We start from the raw sequence: 26,382 nt of genomic DNA, 5'->3' as shown, positions 1-26,382 counted from the left end.
AACACAACTGCATACTATGCTGTCTGTGCAAGAATTGAATTAACAGACACACAGTGACCAATCTCCAACAGACTCTGAGAGAAGTAATGTGACTGGTCACTGATCATGACGGACGTCTGTTAATTACATACTGATTTGTAACTCAAGAGCTAGCACAGACTGAGAGTTCACATACCATGCGAACTGACATCTGAAATGTGCTGTTAGCAGATTGGTATTATTTAACAAAACCATGGTAACAGAAATCCAAGCAAAGTGATGACTAAACAAAGAAAAAAATTTAAGTAGCTACATGTGGGAAAAACTGATGTCAAATACATGATAGATCTCAAGAAAGGCTGTAAACATCCGTACGTTCCATTCTAGTCACTGATATGCTAAGAATTCATAACAGACTTCAAACAAGAAATGTAAGTCCTTTGGGTCTCAAATTCTTCAAACCATATAATTAATGAAATGGGTCTATAAAATCCTAAAAGTTCTCTCCAAACTCTGAAACTTAATGCTAGCAATTCACTTCAAGTAAGGCACAAAGAAGAACTCAAATTGGTATAATGGAGATTGAAAACGTCTTAAGAACACAATAAAAGTAGATTTCATTCTCTCTCTATAAGTGCATTTCCTAACTAAATAATATTTTTAATACAATAACAACTCCTTCCTATAAAATAGAATCATATCGGGGCACCTAGGTGGCTTAGTCAGTTAAGATCTGACACTTGATTTTGGCTCAGGTCATGATGTCATGGCTTGTGAGATCGAGCCCTGTGGCAGGCTCTGCGCTGACAGCACAGAGTATGCTTGGGATTCTCTCTCTCTCTTTCTGCCCCTCTCCCCTTCTTGTATGCTCTCTCTCCCAAAATAAATAAACATTTTATTTTTTTTAAAATTTTTTTTCTCAACGTTTTTATTTATTTTTGGGACAGAGAGAGACAGAGCATGAACGGGGGAGGGGCAGAGAGAGAGGGAGACACAGAATGGGAAACAGGCTCCAGGCTCTGAGCCATCAGCCCAGAGCCTGACGCGGGGCTCGAACTCACGGACCGCGAGATCGTGACCTGGCTGAAGTCGGACGCTTAACCGACTGCGCCACCCAGGCGCCCCAACATTTTAAAATAATAAAAACTAAAATGGAATCAAATCTATCTTCTTTTCACATTGTTATTCATTGAAAAATGTAAATTAAACAAAATAATTATTCCCAATAAAATTGCTTTGACATAAACTAAAAATTAAATAGACTTGACTTCTCCATAAAAATAAGACTCTCAGTCTAGTGTAGACATACTTAGCATTTCTGACTCATATTTCACGTGCTACCAGCATGCTTTATTAGTAGTGTTTCTTAAATGCTATACAGAATTGGGGCGCCTGAGTGGCTCAGTCAGTTAAGCATCCAACTTCAGCTTAGGTCATGATCTCACAGTTCGTGGGTTCGAGACTCACATCCAGCTCTTTGCTGACAGCTCAGAGCCTGAAGCCTGCTTCAGATTCTGTGTCTCCCTCTCTCTCTGCCCCTTCCCCACTAGCACTCTTTCAAAAATGAATAAAACCGTTAAAAAATTTTTTTTAATGTTATGTACAATAAAAACCAAAGTTCTAAGTAGAAGCAGTTGAGGTAAGTTGGATTTTACAAATTTATAATTCCATAAAATGAAGCAACTGAATTAATTTCAAGTTCAGAAATACACTGAACAACTCAGCCATTAGAAATGTATTATTAGGGGGGCACCTTGGTGGCTCAGTCAGCTAAGCATCTGACTTTGGCTCAGGTCATGATGTCACGGTTTATGAGTTTGAGCCCCACGTTGGGCTCTGTGCTCTCAGTGCTAAGATCCTCTGTCCTCTCCCTCTCTGCAGCACCCCACCTGCTCTCTCTCTCAAAAATAAGTAAAACATTAAAAAAAAAAAAACCTGTATTATTAGGGGTGTCCTGCTGGCTCAGTTGGTAAAGCATGCAACTCATGATATTAGGATCATGAGTTCAAGTCCCATGTTGGGTACAGAGCTTACTTAAAAAAAGTTAAAGTTAAAATTTAAAATAAATAAATAACAAAAGCTTTAAGAAAATTTTTAAAAAAAGAAATGTATTATTAAGACTCACACTTACCAATAAATGGTGTTGGGAAAAGTGGACAACTGCATGCAAAATAATTAAAATGGACCACTATCTTACACCATACAGAAAAATAAATTCAAAATGCATTAAAGACTTGCATGTAAGACCTGAAACCATGAAACTACTGGAAGAAAAATAGACAGTAAGCCCTTGACATCAGTCTTTGTGGTATTTTTCTGGATCAGTATCCTCAGGCAGGGGCAACAAACACATAAAATAAACAAATGGCTATACATCAAACTAAAAAGCTTTTGCAAAGCAAAGGAAACCATCAACGAAACAAAAAGGCAACCTACTAAATGGGAGTAGATATTTGCAAATTATACATCTGAAAAAGGGTTAATCTCTAAAACATATATGTCTTATACTTATATTACACTATACACCCAATATTTTAAAAAACCAATTTAAATAATAGAAGACTTAAACAGACATTTTTCAAAAGAAGACATGCAGATGGCCAACAGGCACATGAAAACATAGCGAACAACACTAATCACCAGGGAAGTGCAAATCAAACTAAAAAGTGCTATCACCTCACATCTGTCAGATTGGTTATTATCAAAAATACAGAAAATAACAAGTGCTGGCAAGGACACAGAGAAAAGGGAACCCTTGTACACTGTCAGTAGAAATGTAAATTGGCAGGGCGCCTGGATGGTTCGTCAGTTGAGCATCTGACTTCAGCTCACGTCATGATATTGTAGTTCATGAGTTTGAGCCATACATGAGCTGCTTAGGATTCTGTCTCTCCTCTCTGCCCCTCCCCCACTTGTGCTTTCTCTCACACGTGTGCTCTCTCAAAATAAATAAACTTAAAAAAAAAGAAAAAGAAACTAATCAGAACAAGAGAGAAAAAAAAAGATTTAAAAAAAAAAAACAGAGCCTCAGAAACCCATATGACAATATCAAAAGGAATAGTGTTCATGTCATCAGAGTCCCAAAAGGAGAGAAAAACTATAGTGCATAAAGAGTACCTAAAGAAACAATAGCTGAAAACTTTCCAAGTTTGGAAAATGATATATATCTGCAAATTCAAGCTATCTGCAAATCCCAAATAGGATAAATCTAAAGATATCCACACCAAGACACTCACAATGAAACTGCTGAAAACTAAAAACAAAGAAAAAAATCTTTAAAACAGCCAGAGAAAAAGGACATATGACTTATCACTGCAAATTTCTCATCAGGAATCTTGGCTATCAAAAGAAAAGAAAACACTTTTAAAGGGCTGAAAGAAATGTCAACCCACAAAGCTACATACAATGAAAATACTCTTTAGAAATAAAGATATTCTCTGAAGAAGCATTCACTGTCTGCAAACCTCCTCTAAAAGAACTGTTAAGAAAGGTTTTTTAGGGGCGCCTGGGTGGCGCAGTCAGTTAAGCGTCCGACTTCAGCCAGGTCACGATCTCGCGGTCCGGGAGTTCGAGCCCCGCGTCAGGCTCTGGGCGGATGGCTCGGAGCCTGGAGCCTGTTTCCGATTCTGTGTCTCCCTCTCTCTCTGCCCCTCCCCCGTTCATGCTCTGTCTCTCTCTGTCCCAAAAATAAATAAAAACGTTGAAAAAAAAAAATTAAAAAAAAAAAAGAAAGGTTTTTTATACAAAAGTGAAATAACAAAAGAAAATTTAGAATATTAGAAAGGAAGAACAAAATTGGTAACAATCTGAATAAATGTAACGATTTATTAAATACAGTCCATTCTTCTACACTTGAGTTCTTTTACATACGTTTGACAGCTAAATGTAAAAATTATAACATTATGAGACGAATTTGTTATGTATATATGATGACAATACCAACATAAAGGGTAAAATAACCTATATGGTGGGATCCAAATTTCCATGAAATGATAAAACACTGATTCTAAGAAGCTAGTCTCAAAATGTTAAATACTTTATTAATCCATTTATGACATTCTGAAAAAGACAAAACTACAGTGACAGAAAACAAAACTGTGGTGGCCAGTGGTTAAGAGGAAATGAAGAATATGACAAAAAGGATAGCATGTAGGAGTTTCCTGGGGTGACAGAATTGTTATTAATCCTGTTTGTGATGGTGCTTACAGGAATCTATAATTGTGCTTAATATTATACAACTATGTACCAAATTATAAAAAAAGGAATGTTAGCTAGCGTATGTTCATTTCTAAAATAAAATATGTATAGAGGTGCCCAGGTGACTCAGTTGGTTAAGCGTCCCACTTCAAATTCAGTCAGGATTTCACAGTTTGTGAGTTTGAACCCAACGCTGGGCTCTGTGCTGACAACTTGGAGCCTGGAGCCTGCTTCAGATTCTCTGTCTCCCTCTCTCTCTCTGCCCCTCCCCAACTTGCACACGCGCTCGCACTCTCTCTCTTAAAAATAAACAAATAGTAAAAACAAATTTTTAAGTACATATATGCATGCAAGATAAATGTACACATAATTATAAATAAATACACTAAGTAGTGGTATTACAAGAGATTTTTATCTTTCCTTTATACTTTTTAAAATCTTTCAAATCATCTATAATGTCTAAATGCTGCCTTTAGAATAAAAATAAGATATTCAAAAATAACTACAATATACTTAATTAAGCTAAAAATATGCCACTTCAATACAGTTTCCTAATACTACTATTTGGAAACGATAAATGAGAACTTTGCAAAGTATTCTGAGATCTCCAAGTGTAATCACTTGGATTACATAATCATAATAGCAGGCAGCTGCAATCCCCTTCCTTGACTCTCTCTCACACCCAATCTCTCTCAAAATTTACTAACAGATACGGCTGATCCTTGAACAACGTGAGGGTTGGGGTATTGACTGTCCCAACAGTCAAAACCCACATATAATTTTTGACTCCCCAAAAACTTAACTACTAATAGCCTACTATACTAGAAGCCTTGTCAATAACATTATCATTCCATTAACACATATTGTATATATGCACTATATACTGTATTCTTACAATAAAGTAATGTAGATAAAAGAAAATATTAAGAAAATACAAGGAAGGGAAATTACATTTACAGAATTATACTCTATTTATCAAATAAATTCTGAGTATAAGTGGACCCATGAAGTACAAACCCACATTGTTCAGAGGTCAACTTTACTGAGATTCTGAGAAGATGGAAGAGTAAGGAAGCCCCAAGATTCTGTCCCTCCACCTAGAGAATAATGACACAAGCATAATCTGTCTGATATAACTGGTTTTTGGAACTCAAGTGTCCACTGAAAGCTTGCAATTTCCAGGGAGTAGGTTTGGAAGGGAAATTTTTCATCAGTTGGTTAAGCTTTTAGCAGGGGAGCAGCTACACATCCTCCACCTCCAACTACATGGCAGTTAGTTGTACATATCTTCTATAAGCAGTTTGTGAGAGCTCAGGGTGGGCAAAAATGACTGTGTCCTCCATGTATTGGAGATCTGTGCCCTAATTCCTCATTGCTGCCTCTGATCACAGAAATGAAGACAAAGAGGCATAAGGCCATTTTTTTTTAAGGCCATTTTTGTTGCACCAACTCCCACTGCTACAGTTCCCTCCCTTTTTGCTTGTACTCTTCCGTTCCCCTTCATTTTTCTCAATTTTCCCCTTTGGGAGCCAGACATTAAAGACTAGGACATTCAAAAGCAACTGCCCATACAGAAGAAATCAGAAATCAGAAACTCACCATACATATCCAGGGAAAAGCAGTAACTGAGAAAAGACCTGAGAACTTAAACTGACACCTCAGGTTGATCCTAATCACAAAGATAGGCTACAACAGTCAAAAAACAAAATATTGTGGGGAAGGAAGAATCTGATTTTCAGAATTACCATATTATTATATTGAAATGTCCAATTTTCGGCAAGAAAAAAATCACAGAAAACAGGAAAACATAGCCTACACAAAGGAAAAAACAGGAACTATTTCCTGAAAAAGACCTGATGGTAGACATACTAAACGAGACATTAAGAGAATTTGTTTTAATGTTTACTTATTCATTTTGAGAGAGATTTAGAGCACCAGTAGAGGAGGGGCAGAGATAGAGGGAGAGAGAGAATCCCAAGCAGGCTCCACACTGTCAGCGCAGAGCCAGACGCAGGGGCTTGAATTCACTGTGAGATCATGATCTGAGCCAAAATCAAGAGCTGGACCCTTAGCCGACTGAGCCACCCAGGCGTCCCTAAAATAACCGTCTTAAAGGAGTGCCTGAGCGGCTCAGTTGGTTATGTGTCCAAATCTTGATTTTAGTTCAGGTCATGATCTCATGGTCGTGAGACTGAGCCCCGCATTGGGTGTAGAGCACTGGGTGTAGAGCCTGCTTGAGATTCTCTCTCTCCCTCTTCCTATCCCTTTGCTCTTATTCCACTTGGGCCTACATGCTGTCTCTCTAAAAAACATAATAAATAAATGTCAAGAAAGCAAAGGAAGATATGGATAAAGTCAAGAAAACAATATAGAAACAAAACAGAAATATCAACAGATAGAAAACCTGTAAGGAAACCAAAAAGAAATTCTACAGATGAAAAGTAGAAGAACTGAAATGAAAAATTCAGTATAGAGATTCAAAGGCAGAAAGGGGCAGGCAGAAGAAATAATGAGCAAGCTTGAAGATAGGACGATAAAAATTACCAAGTCTGTAGGACAAAAAGAAAAATGACAGAAGCAAAATGAACAGAGTAAGATACCCAAGGGACACCAATAAGCAGACTAACATGGAAGTCCCAGAAGGAGAAGAGAAAGGGGCAGGGAGTATATTTGAAAAAATAATAAATTGGAAACTTCCCCAAACTTAATGAAAGACATGAATATAAACATCCAAGAAGCTCAATAAACCCCATATAAGAATTTGAAGAAATTCAGAGACACTTTGGACAGCCACAAAGAATCTTGAAAGTAGTGAGAAGTGATTCACATACCATGGATCTTCAATAAGTTTTCGAGCAGATTTCTCATCACAAATGTTGGAAGCCAGAAGCCAGTGAGCTAATGTACTCAAAGTCCTAAAAAGAAACAATCAAGCAAGGTTCCTGTATCTGGCAAAACTGTCCTTCAAAAGTTAGGGAGAAATTAAGACCCTCTCAGATAAACAAGAATGCTCAAGGGTGTACAGGAGTGTGAAATGAAAGGACAGTAAACAGCAATTCAAAGCCATACTGAAGAAATAAGGATCTCAATAAAGGCAGCAATTATAAAAGCTAGTATTATTCCAACACTGTTTTATAATTCTAAATGCTGTTTTCTACAGGATTTAAGAGACTAAATGCAACTTAAAGAATGTTGCTTACTTTATGTTTTTGAGTACACAATGTATAAAGATGTTACCAACAACCAAAGGGGTGGGGTTGGAGCTGTTAAAAAGCGGTTATTCTACATTACTAAAGTAAAGGTGCTATAAATTCAAATTTGAATGTTATAACTTTAGGATGTTAAATGCAATCCCCAGGGTAACCACAAAGAAATTAGCTCTAGAATATACACAGTATGAAACGAGAAAGGTGTTTAAACATTTCACTACAAAAAATATAAACACAAAAAAATAATGCACAAAATGAAGAACAAAAAGCTACAAAACATAGAAAACAATTCATGGGTGCCTGGGTGGCTCAGGTTATGATCAGGTCATGTGAGTTCAAGCCCCACCTGAGGCTCTCTGCTGTCAATACAGAGACAGCTTCAGACCCTGTGTCTCCCTCTCTCTCTCTCTGCCCCTCCCCGCTCACACTCTCTCCCTCAAAAATAAATGAACATTTAAAAAAATTTTTTTAAAAAGAACATGCCCATAAAAACAAAAAAATGGGATGCAGCAAAAGCAGTGCTGGGAGAAATTTATAGCTATAATCACTTATACAATAAGGAAGATCTCCTATCAACAACGTAATGTTGGGGCGCCTGGGTGGCTCAGTCAGTTAAGCGTCCGACTTCAGCTCAGGTCATGATCTTGCAGTTCGTGAGTTCAAGCCCTGCATCAGGCTCTGTGCTGGCAACTCAGAGCCTGGAGCCTGCTTCGGATTCTGTGTCTCCTCTCTCTCTGCCCCTCCCCTCCCTGCTCACACACTCTCTCTCTCAAGAATAAACATTAAAAAAAAAAAAATTAAAAAAAAAAAAAAAAAACAATAATGTAATGTTACACCTTGTAGAACTAGGAAAAGAACAAACTAAACCCAAAGCAAGCAGGAAGGAAATTTTAAAAATTAGAGAATTTTTAAAAATAGAGAATAGAAAACAAAGAAAAATTAATGGAACCAAAAGTTGATACTTTAAAATACCAGCAAAATTGAAAAAACTTTAGCTACACGGACTAAGAAAAAAGAAGAAACACTCAAATTACTAAAATAAAAAGTGAAAGTGGAGACATTACTGGTTTTACAGAAATGAAAAGGACTATAACAGAGTACTATGAATAATTTTACATCAACAAATTGGATAATCTAGATAAAATAGACAATTTCCTAGAAATACAAAACCTACCAAGACTAACTTATAAAGAAATACAAAGTCTGAACAGACCTATAACTAGTAAGAAGATTGAATCAGTAAACAAAACTCTCCTAAAAAAGAAAAGTCCGGGGCACCTGGGTGGCTCAGTCGGTTAAGTGTCAGACTTCGGCTCAGGTCATGATCTCACAGTTTGTGAGTTTGAGCCCCACATCAGGCTCTGTGCTGACAGCTCGGAGCCTGGAGCCTGCTTCAGATTCCGTGTCTCCTTCTCTCTATCCCCTCCCCAACTTGTGCTCTGTCTCTCTATGTCTCTCAAAAAATAAATAAACGTTAAAAAAAAAAAAAAAAAAAAGTCCTGGACTTGATGACTTCATTGGTGAATTCCAAAAAAACATTTAAAGAAAAATACCAATCCTTCTCAAACTTTTCCCAAAAAAAAAACAAAAATTAGGGAACAACTTCCTAATACATTCTCTGAGGGCAGGAGTACTCTGATACCAAAGCCAGACAAAGGCACCACAAAGTACTAGCAAATCAAATTCAGCAACATATTAAAAAAATTATATACCATGACCAAGTAAAACTTCTTTCTAAAATGCAAGGATGCTCAGTCGGTTGAGTGTCTGACTTTGGCCCAGGTCATGATACCGCGCTTTGTGGGTTCGAGTCCCGCATCGGGCTCTGTGCTGACAGGCTCAGAGCCTGGAGACTGCTTGAGATTCTGTGTCTCTCTCTCTCTCTCTCTCTCTCTCTCTCTCTCTCTCTCTGCCCCTCCCCCACTCCATCTCCCCAAAATAAATAAACATTTCAAAAAATAAATAAAATAGGGGCGCCTGGTGGCTCAGTCGGTAAGCATCAGACTTCGGCTCAGGTCATGATCTCACAGTTCGTGAGTTCGAGTCCTCCGTTGGGCTCTGTGCTGACAGCTCAGAGCCTGGAGCCTGTTTCAGATTCTGTGTCTCCCTCTCTCTCTGACCTTCCCCCGTTCATACTCTGTCTCTCTCTGTCTCAAAAATAAATAAAATGCAAGGCTGGTTCAACATATGAAAACCAATCAACAGGGGCATGTGAGTAGCTCACAGTTGGTTAAGTGTCTGACTCTTGATTTTGGTTCACAGTTGTGAGATCCAACCCCATGTAGGATTCTGCACTGAATGTGGAGCCTGATTAAAATTTTCTCTCTCTCAAAAAAAAAAAACAACAATTTTCTCTCTCCCCCTCGGTCCCCTCCCCTGCTCATGTGCACACAGGTGTGCTCTCTCACTCAAAAACAGATAAATAATGTACACTTAAAAAGGGGTAAAATGGAGGACCTGGCTAGCTCAGTTGCATACAACTCTTGATCTCGGGGTCATGAGTTCAAGCCCCACGTTGGGTGGTATTTATTTACTTGAACTTAAAAAAAAAAAACAGGTAAGATAGTAAATTTTAGGTTATGTGTACTCTACCACTATTTTATTTTTTAAAAAGGCAAAATAAAGAATTTTCCAGATGTACAAAAGCTGGAAGAATTCATCACCAGCATATCGGCCTAATAAGAAGTTATTAAAGGTATCTGAAGAAAAAAAAAATGACACCACATGGAAATCAGGGACTACCCAAAGAAATGAAGGGTACTAGAAATGTAAATATCTGACATTACCAATTATAAATATATTGCCTCTCGACTCCAAATCCACTCCTCTCTGCCCTGCTTTGCAATAATGAAGCTGGTACCTGTAAACATTTCTTCTCTGCCAGCTGGCAAAATGTTAACCTTCTCAGCAAATGGCACTCGAGGAAGACTCCAGACAGAAGTAGGTTCTCTTCCAATTAGTGTGCTCTAACCTGCTGGTTCCAGTGGAGAACAATGGTATGCAAAACACCCAACAGCCCTCTCCCCAAGCTCCAACTTCCCATCAAGTCTCAGCGACACATATGCAACCCCATGGGTAGTTTCCCGGCAAGTTTTGTCAGCACCCTGCACTGACAGCTGTGCAGCAAGTTTCTGCAGCACTCTTATGGGCCAAACACTTCCCAAAGAATTATGCCGTGTTCCAGCTGGCTTCTTAGATTGAGAAAGGGGCTTCCTAGTAACTTTTCTCAGTCCCCCAAAAGGGGGTTTCTTGCTTGATAATGAAAATTTGCAGCACTTCACACTTCTCCAGCATCCAGTGTAACACACCCTTTCCAACAAGATCTGAAAGTCTCAGCCTTCAAACTGGAAAATTCGGCATCTTCCAGATTTGTTCCATCCATCCTTGCTACCATGCCCCAGCCCTAGAGGTAGTGGTTGCTCATTCTATTGTGTATACTTCACAGTTCTCTTTGCCCTCTAGGGTTAACTCTCTGTTACTGGTTAATAATTTTTTTTTTTTTTTTTGGTTAGTAATTCTTTATATTAAACTTCCCTGTTCAAATTAATGTGTGGTTTCTGAGTTGGTACTGCAATGGTCACAGTAAACATACCTACAAAGATGGGATTTGAAGATTGGCTTGGTTGTGCCCTCTGCCTCAAACAGGAAATAGGATGCTAATAACCCCCAGCATGCAGTGGCATCACAGTTAATCAAGCTATCAACTGTGGTTGACTGTGATGAGGTGCCAACAGAAGCAAGTGCCTTAGGACCCCAAATGGCTATTGTACTGAACTGTTAAGGCAGTACAGATGACTACAAGGTCTGCTATATGAGATGGATTCTCTAAATGCTCTTGAACAGGTACACAAAAAATAAGCTCAAGTCCGTTAACTGTCAGATTAAATCACAGTCTGAAAAACAGTACTGTCATGACAGTATTAAAGAAATCTCAGGGGCGCCTAATTGGCTCAGTCGTTTGAGCATGTGACTTTGACTCAGGTCATGATCTCGAGATTAGTGACTTTGAGCCCCACATCAGGCCCTCTACTATCAACACTGAGCCTGCTTTGGATCCTCTGTCTCCTTCTCTCTCTGCTCCTCCCCTGCTCACACGCACGTGCACGCTCTCTCTCTCAAAAATATACATTTAAAAAATCTCAACACCTCTTTATTCTTATAACCTCAGATTCATATTGCTAAAAATCAAATGCAAAATTTGATTCTGCAAGTAGCTGAATTATAACAGGTGAATTCATAGTCTAAGTTTCTCATGTGAAAGTAAGAGCAATGACTAGGGAAAAAAAAAATGGAACCCTGAAACTTAGACATGTGGTCAAATCAGAATGAAAAAAACAACTTCACACCTCCAGTGGCACTAACTTACTCTTCTGTATATAGAGAGCAGCTTTCCTTTGCTGGAAATCCTGTGATATTGTTACGTTCTGCAAATGACTTGGAAGAGGATGCTCATTCTCCTCAAGACCAACTACAACCAACCCTGTTGACACTACACCCATAACTAGGTTCAAATCTCAGCACGTTCTAGAGGAACAGATATACGTATGCATGACTCAAGAGAAAATAGCTTAAGCACTAAAAAAATGCCAAAATTCTGTTAATATATAAAGGAAAAAACCTGAGGAATATGTGTGAAAATCGATGCTAAGGGTATTAGACCAAGGAGATTAGAATTCATCAATATGAGTGAGCTTACCACAGATTCTATGATAACTTGTGCAGTTGCAGATGGCTCTAATAGCCTACTTGTTGACTGAAACTTACACTCAACAATATAGCTGTAATCATTAAGGAAATGCAAATCAAAATTATTCTAACACTGCCAATGAATATTAAATGAGGTTTAATGAGGCTGAAATACTAGAGTTCCACTGGCATTATGTGGAAGAGAAAATCCAAAGGTTTACGGAGACAGGAATATTGAAGTGGATTTATCCTCTGCAACCTACTACCCAACTACATACCCTGAGAAGGCCCAGAAGACACTATAATTAGTGAGGGAAGCACCACATACTTGAAAAAGCTGTGTGGCTGCTCTCTTTTAAGTCAGGTACGACTTCAGGGAATGTCACCACTGAGATGAGCTCCCTGATCTCACTGAGGATGATGGGATCCCAAAGTAGCAGAGGCCAAGTGGCAGTACTTAACTCCAAAGATAAGGGCAGCGAGGACGTACCGGTAATCAGAATGCTTTGGCCCGCAGGGATCTTTGGCAGTGGCTAATTGATCACGATGTTCCTAGGAATGAAATAGATGGGCAGTTTAATCTATATAACAGAAAAATGCCTAAATCTGGTGGCCAAAAACCGACTTGAATCATCATAGTGGAAGTCATGGGCATTTGCCCACTTTCCAGACCTGGTCAATTCACAGACCCACAGCCTTTTGTAACTGAGGAGAGACTGGGTCCACCTGAGGAAAAGCTCTGCACCATTACAGCAAGGACACACCATAAATATTCCTCCAAAGCCTTCCTCAAAGGGACTACCGCCATTTAGTAGAGCAGTGGTTTTTAAGCAAGGGCAATGTTGCTTCCCAAATCTAGAAAATTTGGTGAAATCTGGAGGCATTTTTGGTTATTACAACTAGGGAGCTCTACTGACATCTAGTGGGTATAGGCCAGGGATGCTGTGAACCATCCAGCAATGTATACTATAACCCCTACAACAAAGAATTACCTGGTCTTAAAAACCTCTCCAAGATTTAGTTACCTCCCTGATCTCATCTCCTACTACTCACTACCTTACTCACCTACCTTCAGCTACCACCACTTTGCTGTTCATAAAATATACACAGCATTCTCCTGCGTCACAAACTTTGGCTTTCTTGTTCCCTCTACCTGGAATGTTCTTCCTCTTAAGATACCCCTGTGGCTGGCTTTCTCATTTCCTTCAGATTTTGCTTAAATGCCTCTATCTAAAACTGCAATGCCACTTCCACAACAGCACAATGTATACCCTTTTTCTGCTTTATGATTCTCTATAGAAGTGTCCCATTTTAAATGTTCTGCATTAATTGACTAATAGTTCTCTCTCCCATCAACAGAATATAAACTACGTAAGAGCAGAGATTTTCTCCATTTTATTCACTACTGTATCCTCTTTCCTACAATGGTTCCTTGTGTGTAACAGACACTCAAACATTTGTTGAATGGAAGCATGAATGGTGACTGGATGGAAATTAGGGATGTGGAGCACTGAGGAATTCTAAGATGACTCCTAAAGTGGTTATCTGCTTTTATCTGCTGAGTACCCCATTCTTCTGAAAACAGTCACTTCTGATAGTCAGATATTTTGAACACTTTTTCCTTTTTAAAAATGTGACAATTTTTTCAATGTAGTCAAATCAATTATTCTTTGAATTACCTTTTTTTGGTTTATGCTTAAAAAGGCATTTCCCGTATCAAGATGTTGTATTTACCTATATTTTCTTTGGGGAATACCTTTATTTTCTTATATCCATATATTCAATCCCTCTAGAATTTGTTTTGGTATCTGGAGGAAAAGAGCTTACTTTATCTTTTGCCCAAATGACCAGAAAACCATCCAAACACAATTTAAAGAATAACTTACAACTATATTCTTATACACAGAAATGAATCTCTTTATTTGTAATAATTTGAGCATACCTATGTCAGTATTATATTCAAAATCCTATAAAACAAGGTACCCACTTCCTCTACTCCTCCACTCCCCCAATACTCTTCTAATTCATAACTGTTTTGGCTATCTTTCACCTACTTATAATTCCTAGTAAGTTCATCACTGTTTTCTCAAATTCTACCCTCCTTACCATGAAAAAGAAAAACAAAATCCTGTTGGGACACCGATATAATAATATTAATTTTATGAGACATATATTTTGATTATATTGGATTTTCCCATCCAGGAATATGGTATATCACTTATTTTTTTCAAGAGCCATCAAAGCATAATGGTTACAGATTCTCTGGAGTTTGGAGTGACACAGCCTGAATGGGTTCCAATCCCATCATTCCTTATCCTAGCATCTAAATTACCCTGACAAGGCATTTTACCTCTCCGTTACCCTCAAACATAACACTGTATTATAAGGTCACTTTGAGAATTAAATGAATTAAGTGTTTAAAACAATGTTCATAAAGATTACTTGTGTTGTGACTATTATTATTTTTTTATTACCATGTCCTTAGGTAAACTCTTGTCATTTTAAGTCTCATACTTTTTAGGTTTATCCCAAGGAATTTAATTTTTTATTGCTTTTTGAATCACTTTTTAAAAATATTTTCCAACTACTTACAGTCAAAGTTACTAAGTTTCATGGGATTTTTAAAAATATTTTAATGTTGTAACTAGACATTTTACAATTCCCTATTACAACTCTAATACACTTTCTCTTTTCCTCCAGATTGCTTTCACTTTTGAATTTTTACTTCTTAGCCCTGAAATATTTTGTACTGATACTCTTGAGAATTCCAGGCAAATAAGTGTGTCATCAGAAAATAATCGTAATTTTGTTCTCCAACTTTCCAAGATTTATGCTTTTTTCCCCTCATCTAACTATATTGCCCTAGAACTTCCAGAACAGTCATAGCCATGGTAATAGCAGGCATCCTTCCTAAATCTCAAGGAATGACTGCTGGATTCTAACACATATGTTTTATTATGTAAAGGAAAGAACCCTCTATTTTTAGTTTTATAAAAAAGAGACTTTATTGCTAGGAAATGAATACTAAATATAAAAAGATCTTTAAAAAAAAAAACCTTTTTAATGTTTATTTTTGAGAGAGAGGGAGAGAGAGAGAGAGAGAGAGAGAGAGAGAGACAGCACGAGCAGCAGAAGGACAGAAAGAGACGGAGACAGAATCTGAAGCAGGCTCCAGGCTCTGAGCCGTCAGCACCAACTGAGGCACCGACTGCTTAACCAACTGAGGCACCAAGGCGCCCCTAAAAAGGTCTCTTTTTTGTTTATTTATCTTGAGAGAGAGCACATGTGTGCTGGAGCAGGGGAGGGGCAGAGGGAGTGGGGGGTAGGTAAGAATCCCAAGCAGGCTCCACGCTGTCAGTGCAGAGCCCAACGCAGGGGCTCTCATAAAGCATTAGACCATAACCTGAGCCAAAATCAAGAGCCAGATGCTTAACCAACTGAACCAACCCATGCACCCCTATATCAAGATCTTTATTAGCATCTTGGTATGAGACCTTTTCTATTTTGGTATATATTATTAAAAACATGGAAATGGACTATTCCTCAATGGTACAAAGAAAGATTAGAAACTAGGGGGGAGGGGGGCAGGGAATGGCTGTTCTTTGACAACTGCCATTTTTTAAATGGTTACTGGCCTATTCAGGTGTTCCAACTTTTGAATCAGTTTTGGCAACTTATTTCAGAAAATCTTCCATTTCATCTAAAGGATCGTGTTAATTATATCTTAAAAAGTTTAGGGCAGGGGCGCCTGGGTGGCTTAGTCGGTTGGGCGTCCGACTTCAGCTCAGGTCACGATCTCGCGGTCCGTGAGTTCGAGCCCCGCGTCGGGCTCTGGGCTGATGGCTCAGAGCCTGGAGCCTGTTTCCGATTCTGTGTCTCCCTCTCTCTCTGCCCCTCCCCCGTTCATGCTCTGTCTCTCTCTCTCTCTCTCTCAAAAATAAATAAACGTTCAAAAAAATTAAAAAAAAAAAAAAAAAAGTTTAGGGCACCTGGGTGGCTCAGTCAGTTAAGGAACCGGCTCTTGATTTCAGCTCAGGTCATGATCTCACAGTTCATGAGTTTGAGCCCCACAGTGGACTCTGCACTAACAGTGCAGAGCCTGCTTGGGATTCTCTGTCTCTGCCCGTCCCACATGCTCTCTCTCTCTCTCTCTCTCTCTCCCTCTCTCTCTCAAAAAATAAACTTAAAAAAAAAATTTCAACATATTATCCCCAAACTATTTATGGTTACAGCCCTTATTTCAACACTATTTGTTTTCTTTTCTTCAATTAGACTTGTCAGTAACTTGTTTATTGGTCACTTCACAAAGAATCTGATCCTTTTTCAGTCTATACATTTTCTACTTAATTCATTTTTTCTCACATATTATTTTTTTTGTCACATATTTTTGACTTTATTAATTCTTCCCTTGTGCTTTCCTCAGGTTTATTTCATTGTTCAAACATATACAGCTAATACACACTTTTTTTTTTTTTTAACTAAAAGCATTTAATGCAAAATATTCTCTTTGGAGTATAGCTCTGCTTGTATCCCAAGATATGGTTTGCTCTCATTGTTACATTCTTTTGCTGTTATTATTCAGGTATAACTGACATACTCGTCATATTCTCAACTGTCTGTAACTGAAGTTAGCTTCAACTTGTTTAACCCAAGAAATGCTTAGAAGTTCTAAAATTTCCAAGTGGTAGGGCTGTGTGAATTATGTGTCAATTATGACTAAATTTTATAAATGTTCCATGAAAATGTTTGCATGAAAATGTAAAGATGGTCATGTTTTTCTCAAAGTGTACTAAGTTCAGTTGAACTTCAGTTCCTCTAAACTATTAAAACTTTTGATTTATATATGCCAATACAAAGGTTTTCGATACATAATGATTCATGGCAGTTATATCTTCAGTGTGAATTACAGCTTCAACAAAGTCAGAAAGTACTGATAGTTAATTACTTTTGCCATGAATAATTTTGTTTTAATATTAAAATTCGAATTTTTGCTGTATTTGCAACTTTGACACATTGGCATACTTTTATTTTTAACTTTTATTAGTTTTATTTCATTTTAGATTTTTCTTAGAAATAACCTAAATATCATATTCAATATAAGAATCTTTGTCATTTAACCTTTTTAAATGGTCCTCAAATGAATCTAATTATGAACACGAAAAATACTTAAGTCCCTACCTAAATACTTAGGACACTTCCTACATGGACAGAAACTTAAGATGGTACAACTTTAAAAAGTTGTCAAGTGTTAGGGGGCCTGGGTGGCTCAGTCGGTTAAGCGTCAGACTTCGGCTCAGGTCACGATCTCGTGGTTCACAAGTTTGAACCCCAGGGCTGGGCTCTAAACTGGAGCTGACTGACAGCTTAGAGCCTGGAGCCTGCTTCGGATCCTGTGTCTCCCTCTCTCTCTGCTGCTCCCTTGCTTACGTAAACACTCACGTGCTCTCTCTCTCTCAAAAATAAACATTAAAAAAAAATTTTTTTTTTTTTTTAAGTGGTCAAGTGTTACAGTCTCTTAATACCATTTCCCACTAAAAGGAACCAGACCTCCTGGAAGATATGGCTGATTTCAGGTCTGGAGTAGGGATTATACAGATGAGTTTGATTCATCTTGCACCAGAAAGCAAGGAAATTATCAAAGACTACAGCAGTCATGACAAAATGACAGAAGAGCTAATCTGAAGAGGCTTTTATCTACCAAAGATGGCATAATAGACTACAATTATAAATAAATCTATTTATAGTAATTTACCATGATACTGCCTTTATTCCCCTTACTTCAAAAAATAACTCTCACTGGTCATTTGTGAAGGCTGTATCACTTCATCAACTCATTCTTAAAAACAAAAAAAAGAGGGGCGCCTGGGTGGCGCAGTCGGTTAAGCGTCCGACTTCAGCCAGGTCACGATCTCGCGGTCCGGGAGTTCGAGCCCCGCGTCAGGCTCTGGGCTGATGGCTCAGAGCCTGGAGCCTGTTTCCGATTCTGTGTCTCCCTCTCTCTCTGCCCCTCCCCCGTTCATGCTCTGTCTCTCTCTGTCCCAAAAATAAAAAATAAACGTTGAGGGGCGCCTGGGTGGCGCAGTCGGTTAAGCGTCCGACTTCAGCCAGGTCACGATCTCGCGGTCCGTGGGTTCGAGCCCCGCGTCAGGCTCTGGGCTGATGGCTCGGAGCCTGGAGCCTGTTTCCGATTCTGTGTCTCCCTCTCTCTCTGCCCCTCCCCCGTTCATGCTCTGTCTCTCTCTGTCCCAAAAGTAAATAAACATTGAAAAAAAAATAAACGTTGAAAAAAAAATTTAAAAAAAAAAAAAAACAAAAAAAAACACAAAAAAAACAAAACAAAACAAAAAAAAAGATTGGGGCGCCTGGGTGGCGCAGTCGGTTAAGCGTCCGACTTCAGCCAGGTCACGATCTCGCGGTCCGGGAGTTCGAGCCCCGCGTCAGGCTCTGGGCTGATGGCTCAGAGCCTGGAGCCTGTTTCCGATTCTGTGTCTCCCTCTCTCTCTGCCCCTTCCCCGTTCATGCTCTGTCTCTCTCTGTCCCAAAAATAAATAAAAACATTGAAAAAAAAATTAAAAAAAAAAAAGAATCCAGCATTTATCTTTTCTTCTTGTTTTGGGGCTTTTTTTATATATCTTGTCTTGTCTTTGTCTTATATTAATGATATTTTACGGTTACAAAGAAACCAAATGTTAGTTGATAAGGAAAAGTTCTTCTCTATAAAATAATCATAGCTAATAGACACTGGAGAAATAAAAGATTTAGGAAATCATCATTTTATAACCCCTAACGAAACGGTGAATCAAGAAATAATTATTGGGCGCCCGGTTGGCTCACTCAGTGGAGTGTGTGACTCTTGATCTCATAGTTGTGGGTTCAAGCCCTGCACTGGGTATAAAGATTACTTATGGAATAAAATCTTTTAAAAAAAGAATTAGTTAATGAATGTTAAAACCATTCAGGTAAAAACTGAAGGGGAACTTTTAAATATATGGTTTACGCTGACATCCCCTGAACTAAGATGAATGCGATGGTTCCACTAGCGGTGACATACCAATAAAGAATTCTTTCCAAAAAAGACGAAAAATTTAGAGTGCGTGGCTGGCTCAGTCAGTGAAGTGTGCAACTCTTGATTTTGGAGTTGTGAGTTCAAGCCCCACACTGGGTGCAGAGACTACTTAAACTAAAAAAAAAAAAAAAAAAAATTTAAGACAAGAAAAAAAAATTTTGAAGCTAAATCTAATCACACTTCTACCAGTTACAGGAAACATGAAGAACAGAGTAATATGTCCAATGACACCAGGATATAATCAACAAAGCCCAGAATGTGGGAAATGCTGCAGAACAAATCAGCTAGTGTCTTCTAAAAATAAACAGCAGTTTTTTGTTTTTTTTTTAAATTTTTGTTTTTTTTTTTTTTCAACGTTTATTTATTTTTGGGACAGAGAGAGACAGAGCATAAACGGGGGAGGGGCAGAGAGAGAGGGAAACACAGAATCGGAAACAGGCTCCAGGCTCTGAGCCATCAGCCCAGAGCCCGACGCGGGGCTCGAACTCACGGACCGCGAGATCGTGACCTGGCTGAAGTCGGACGCTTAACCGACTGCGCCACCCAGGCGCCCCTAAACAGCAGTTTTTAAAATGGGGAGATTTACTGATTAAAAGAGGCTGCAGATACATAACGCACAAACCTTATTTTAATTTTTTTTAATGTTTATTTATTTTTGAGAGACAGATCATGAGCAGGGGAGGGACAGAAAGAGAGGGAGACACAGAATACAAATAGGCTCCAGGCTCTGAACTGTCAAGTCAACACAGCTAGATGCAGGGCTTGAACCCATGAACCATGAGATTATGACCTGAGCCGAAGTCAGATTCTTAACCGACTGAGCCACCCAGGCGTCCCCACAAACCTTGTTTTAGCTACTGACTTTGTGAAACAAATAAAGTTGTACACATATCAGGTGACATTAAGGAAGCCTGTTGATTTTGTTCCATGTGATAATGTTATTTTGATTTTTTTTTTTTTTAAAAAGAGACTGTGTGTGTTAGAAATGTATACTTGTGTACTAAGAAGTAAAACAAGGGCCACCTGAGTGGCTCAGTCAGTTAAGCGCCTGACTCCTGGTTCCAGCTCAGGTCATGATCTCATGGCTCTTAAGATCAAGCCCTGTGTTGGGGCTCTGCATAGACAGCACAGAGCCTGCTTGGGATTCTCTCTCTCTCTGCACCTCTCCTGGCTCACACTCTCTCTCTCTCTCTCTCAAAATAAACAAACTTAAAAAAAAAAGTGAAATGAAATATGTCTACAATTAGCATTAAAATGCTATAGAGACTGGCACAAAAACAGACACTCAGATCAATGGAATAGAATAGAGAACCCAGAAATGGACCCACAAACGTATGGCCAACTAATCTTTGACAAAGCACGAAAGAATATCCAATGGAATAAAGACAGTCTCTTCAGCAAGTAGGGCTGGGAAAACTGGACAGCGGCATGCAGAAAAATGAACCTGGACCACTTTCTTACACCATACACAAAAATAAACTCAAAATGGATAAAAGACCTAAATGTAAGACAGGAAGCCATCAAAATCCTCGAGGAGAAAGCAGGCAAAAACCTCTTTGCCCTTGGCCGCAGCAACTTCTTACTCAACACGTCGCCGGAGGCAAGGGAAACAAAAGCAAAAATGAACTATTGGGACCTACCTCATCAAAATAAAATGCTTCTGCACAGTAAAGGCAACAATCAGCAAAACTAAAAGGCAACCGACAGAATGGGAGAAGATATTTGCAAATGACATATCAGATAAAGGGTTAGTATCCAAAATCTATAAAGAACTTCTCAAACTCAACACCCAAAAAACAAATAATCCAGTGAAGAAATGGGCAAAATACATGAACAGACACTTCTCCAAAGAAGACATCCAGATGGCCAACCGACACATGAAAAAATGCTCAACATCACTCATCATCAGGGAAATACAAATCAAAACCACAATGAGATACCACCTCACGCCTGTCAGAAAGGCTAACATTAACAACTCAGGCAACAACAGATGTTGGCGAGGATGCGGAGACAAAGGATCTCTTTTGCACTGCTGGTGGGAATGCAAGCTGGTGCGGCCATTCTGGAAAACAGTACTGAGGTTCCTCAAAAAATTAAAAATAGAACTACCCTACGACCCAGCAATTGCACTACTAGGTATTTATCTAAGGGACACAGGTTTGCTGTTTCGAAGGGGTACATGCACACTTATGTTCATAGCAGCACTATCAACAATAACCAAAGTATGGAAACAGCCCAAATGTCCATCAATGGATGATGACTGGATAAAGAAGATGTGGTATATATACATATATATATACATATATATATACACACACACAACAGAGTATTAACTTAGCAATCAAAAAGAATGAAATCTTGCCATTTGCAACTACGTGGATGGTATTATGCTAAGCGAAATGAGAGAAAGACAAGTATCATATGACACTCATATAAGGACTTTAAGACAGAACAGATGAACAGAAAGGAAGGGAAACAAAAATAATATAAAAAACAGGGAGGGTGACAAAACGTAAGAGACTCTTAAATATGGAGAACAAATAGAGGGTTACTGGAGGGGTTGTAAGAGGGGGGATGGTCCAAATGGGTAAGGGGCATTAAGGCATCTACTCCTGAAATCACTGTTGCACAATATGCTAACTAACTTGAATGTAAATGAAAAAAAGAAAGAGACATAAAAAAATAAATAAATAAAATAAAATAAAATAAAATAAAATAAAATAAAATAAAATAAAATAAAAATAAAATGTTACAGGGAAAGACATGAGAGGAACGAATAAAACAGGCAGAAAGTTGATTACTGTTTAAAGAAGATGAATGACAAATACATGACCATTAGTCGAACTATTTGCTCAACATTTATATTTTAAAATGTCCATTATCAAAGGCTTTAAAAAAGTAGTGATCAGGGGCGCCTGGGTGGCGCAGTCGGTTAAGCATCCGACTTCAGCCAGGTCACGATCTCGCGGTCCGTGAGTTCGAGCCCCGTGTCGGGCTCTGGGCTGATGGCTCAGAGCCTGGAGCCTGTTTCCGATTCTGTGTCTCCCTCTCTCTCTGCCCCTCCCCCGTTCATGCTCTGTCTCTCTCTGTCCCAAAAATAAATAATAGTTGAAAAAAAAATAATTAAAAAAAAAAAAAAAGTAGTGATCAACTAGAAACATCTTAAATACAGAGTTGTATTCCTCACACTAAACAAGAAGCTTTTTTCCTAATATAATTTATTATTTAACGACCCTGAAAATAACTCATTATTTTGGGGCCTGTGTTACTTTCTTCCAACAAATGACAACTAAACAAACAAAGTAAATCCTTCTTTGATGCTAGATGCAGCACTTTTTTTTCTTGTTCATAATTACTGAATACTGCTTCATTAAAATTAATTTTAGATGGAGCACCTGGGTGGCTCAGTCGGTTGAGTGTCTGACTTCGGCTCAGGTCATTATCTCACAGTTCTGCTCTCTCTGCTCTGCCCCTGCTTGTGCTGTCTCCTCTGTCTCTCAAAAATAAATGTTAAAAAACATTTTTTTTAATTAATTTTTCAGGCACCTGGGAGGCACAATCAGTTAACCGTCCAACTCTTGATCTTAGCTCAGGTCATAATTTCACAGTTTGTGGGTTCAAGCCCTGAATCAGCCACAGGGCTTGCTTGGGATTCTGTCTCTCCTCTCTGCCCCTCCCCCACTTTGTGCGTGTGCATGTGTGTGCACACATGCTCTCTCTCTCTCAAAATACATTAACTTTTTTAAAAAGATGTAAAAAAATTAATTTTCCATATACAAAAACACAGGAAAATATTTACTTCTCTTTTATGTTAAGACATCAATGGGAATGCAAGCTGGTGCAACCACTTTGGAAAACAGTATGGAGGTTCCTCAATTAAAAATAATTAAAATTATATTTTAAATTTAAAATAATACTAAATTAAAAATAGAACTACCCTACGACCCAGCAATTGCACTACTAGGTATTTATCCAAGGGATACAGGTGTGCTGTTTCAAAGGGACACATGCACCCCAATGTTTATAGCAGCACTATCAACAAGCAAAAGTATGGACACAGCCCAAATGTCCATCGATGGATAAATGGATAAAGAAGATGTGGTGTATAAATATACATATACAATGAAGTATTACTCGGCAATCAAAAAGAATGAATTCTTGCCATTTGCAACTACGTGGATGGAACTGGAAGGTATTATGCTAAGTGAAATTAGTCATTCAGAGAAAGACAAAAATGATATGACTTCACTCATATGAGGACTTTAAGAGACAAAACAGATGAACATAGGGGAAGGGAAACAAAAATAATATAAAAACAGGGAGGGGGGAAACACAAGAGACTCAAAACTGGAGAACAAACTGAGGGTTACTGGAGGGGGTGTGGGATGGGGGAATGGGCTAAATGGGTGAGGGGCATTAAGAAATCTACTCCTGAAATCACTGTTGCACTATATACTAACTAATTTGGATGTAAATTTAAAAAAATAAAAAGTAAAATTTTTAAAAATAATAAAATAAATAAAATTAAATTAAATAAATAAAAAAACATCAAACATGAAGAAAAACCGAAGGACAGTAAGTATGCATATTTTCTATAACTATCTTGAGAGAAATACTTCAACTGACATAAATTCTAAGAACAATCCTATGACGATCACATTAAAAAGCAAGGAAGTTACTATGATATAACGGAATTCAAGATCAGAAAACATCATATTCAATTTCAGGGGAACAAAAAGGTTGAATGAAAAAATTGGAGCCAACGTTTACTTCTTCTTTTTTTTTTTTTTTTTAACATTTATTTATTTTTGAGACAGAGAGAGACAAAGCATGAACGGGGGAGGGTCAGCGAGAGGGAGACACAGAATGTGAAACAGGCTCCAGGCTCTGAGCTGTCAGCACAGAGCCCAACGCGGGGCTCGAACTCACAGACCGTGAGATCATGACCTGAGCCGAAGTCGGCCACTTAACCGACTGAGCCACCCAGGCACCCCCGTTTACTTCTTAAATAATTCAAGTGTTACACAGAAAGGAAAGCAAGAAAAAAATAATGTTCACTCTCACTTCTAGGCAATGACTTCAAAGGTTTCCATGACATTATCCTTGGCTCCAGGTCCTTCCCCCTTTGCCTCTAGAAATTACCACCTAGTATATGCTAGTATTTCCTGTGCACTAACCCACTGAAACCCACTAAGAGTTAGATTTATCTCTTTCTATTTTATCCTTAAGGAAACAAAAACCACGTTACTGTTAAGGACCAAGGTCAAATTCTGTGATGGTGGCTCCTACTCTGCAATCCTCCACCTAATCTATTTCAGAAGGTCTGGGATAGATAAGGACTACACATTTGTGTATTACACAGGAGCAGGGATGGAATTCCCCCAGGGGATTCTGAAGCATATTGCTAATTAAAAACAAATACACCATGATATGTTTTCTCCTGGGTACTCTGCTGTTATCTATCTGATTTCCACAAAATTAAGTTTGTGTCTCTGTATATGGGTATATTCATCAGCCTCAATCTCAATTTCTGCTGTTTGAAGAAAACAATGTTAAGAAAATGAAGATGAGTCATAGTCCAGGAGAAAATATTTGCAAAACACATATCTAAGGATTTGTATCCAAAATACATAAATAACTCAAAACACAATATGAGAAAACTTATATCACCCAGCAATCCCACTCCTAATTATTTACCCAAAGGATATAAAGACACGTTTACACAAAAACCTAGACACGAGAAATTGAGACTACTTTCTTCTGTTAGAAAGAAAATGTTACTGAAGACATTGTTCATTACTCAGTGTCTCCTACTAAAGATTCACATCTGTAACTACTTTTAGAATCAGTGCTAGAAAATGCTGTTTCTTCACAGTACAGTAATATTTGCTCTATGTGATATGGGACATATTTAACTAACTCTGATCAATCACAACATTAGAATTATCATATCTATATTTTCCTTTACCATGGTCCTTAATTCTTTTAATCTTCTTTTGTATATCTTTTTGTAAAACTACCCCAAATTCTTTGTGGAAACAGCTAAATCTGGACAAATACACATAAAGAAATTGTAACCAACATAATAAGCTTTCTCCTTCTATTAATCCTTCTTGGAAATGAAGGGTTTTTTTTTTTCCCTTTTTTTTTTTTTTTTTTTTTGTTTAAAGTTTTTATTTATTTAAGTAATCTCTGTTTCCCACGTGAGGCTCAAATTCACAACCCTGAGATCAAGAGTAGCATGCTCTTCCAACTGAGCCAGCCAGGTACCCCTTTTATATTCCTTTTGTATATGCCGTTTTAAAATTTTGGAAATAGTAAATTATTACAAGTAGCGCAGCTGACCTTTGAACAACATAGGTTTGAACTGCACAGATCCACTTATCCACTTTTATCAATAAATATGGTACAATACTGTGGATGTATTTTCTCTACCATATGATTTTGTTTTCTTTTTCTTTAAGTAGGTTCCATGCCCAGCATGGAGCCCAAGCCCAGCATGGAATCCAACACAGAGCTTGAACTCACAACCCTGAGATCAAGACCTGAGTTGAGATCAAGAATTGAACATTTAACCAACTGAGCCACCCAGGCACCCCTCTCTACCTTATGATATTTTTAAAAACATTTTTTTTTCTTGGGGCGCCTGGGTGGCTCAGTCGGTTGAGCATCCGACTTCGGCTCAGGTCATCATCTCACAGTTCGTGGGTTCCAACCCCACGTCGGGCTCTGTGCTGACAGCTCAGAGCCTGGAGCCTGTTTCAGATTCTGTGTCTCCCTCTCTCTCTGCCCCTCCCCTGTTCACGCTCTGTCTCTGTCTCAAGAATAAGTAAACATTAAAAAAAAATTTTTTTTTCTTTTCTCCAGCTTACTTTATTGTTAAGTGTATAGTACATAATACATATAACATAAAAAATATGTTAATCAACTGTTTATGTTATCAATAAGGCTTCCAGTTAAAATTGGGTATTAAGTTAATTAAGTTCTGGGGGAGTCAAAAGTTATAGGCAGAGGTGCTTGACTGGTTCAGTCAGCAAAGCACATGATTCTTGATCTTGGGGCTGGGAGTTTGAGCCCCATTTTGGGTAAAGATATTATTTAATACTAGATAAAATTTAAAAAAATTTTTTTAATGTTTACTTATTTTTGAGAGAGACCCGAGTGTGAGCAGGGGAGGGGCAGAGAGCGAGGGAGACACAGAATCCGAAGCAGGCTCCAGGCTCTGGGCTGTCAGCATAGAGCACG

At 38.3% G+C, this 26,382-nt stretch overlaps 1 protein-coding gene across 3 annotated transcripts in view; it reads right to left on the bottom strand.

The window, feature by feature from the left end:
* Positions 1-26,382, bottom strand: part of ZMYM4 (zinc finger MYM-type containing 4) — a 148,461-nt gene that overhangs the window by 102,859 nt on the left and 19,220 nt on the right. The window contains exon 2 of one of the 3 annotated variants that reach the window (XM_032594254.1): positions 12,562-12,623. The exons of the other annotated variants lie outside the window; for them this stretch is intronic. The gene's annotated coding sequence lies outside the window, so the exon portion shown is untranslated. The remainder of the gene's footprint in view (positions 1-12,561; positions 12,624-26,382) is intronic. 3 annotated transcript variants of the gene reach the window in all.

Source organism: Lynx canadensis, chromosome C1, assembly GCF_007474595.2.
Source record: "Lynx canadensis isolate LIC74 chromosome C1, mLynCan4.pri.v2, whole genome shotgun sequence".
Lineage (NCBI taxonomy): Eukaryota > Metazoa > Chordata > Mammalia > Carnivora > Felidae > Lynx > Lynx canadensis.
Note: the sequence above shows the minus strand (reverse complement) of the source record. Positions and strands in the feature narration are given on the sequence as shown.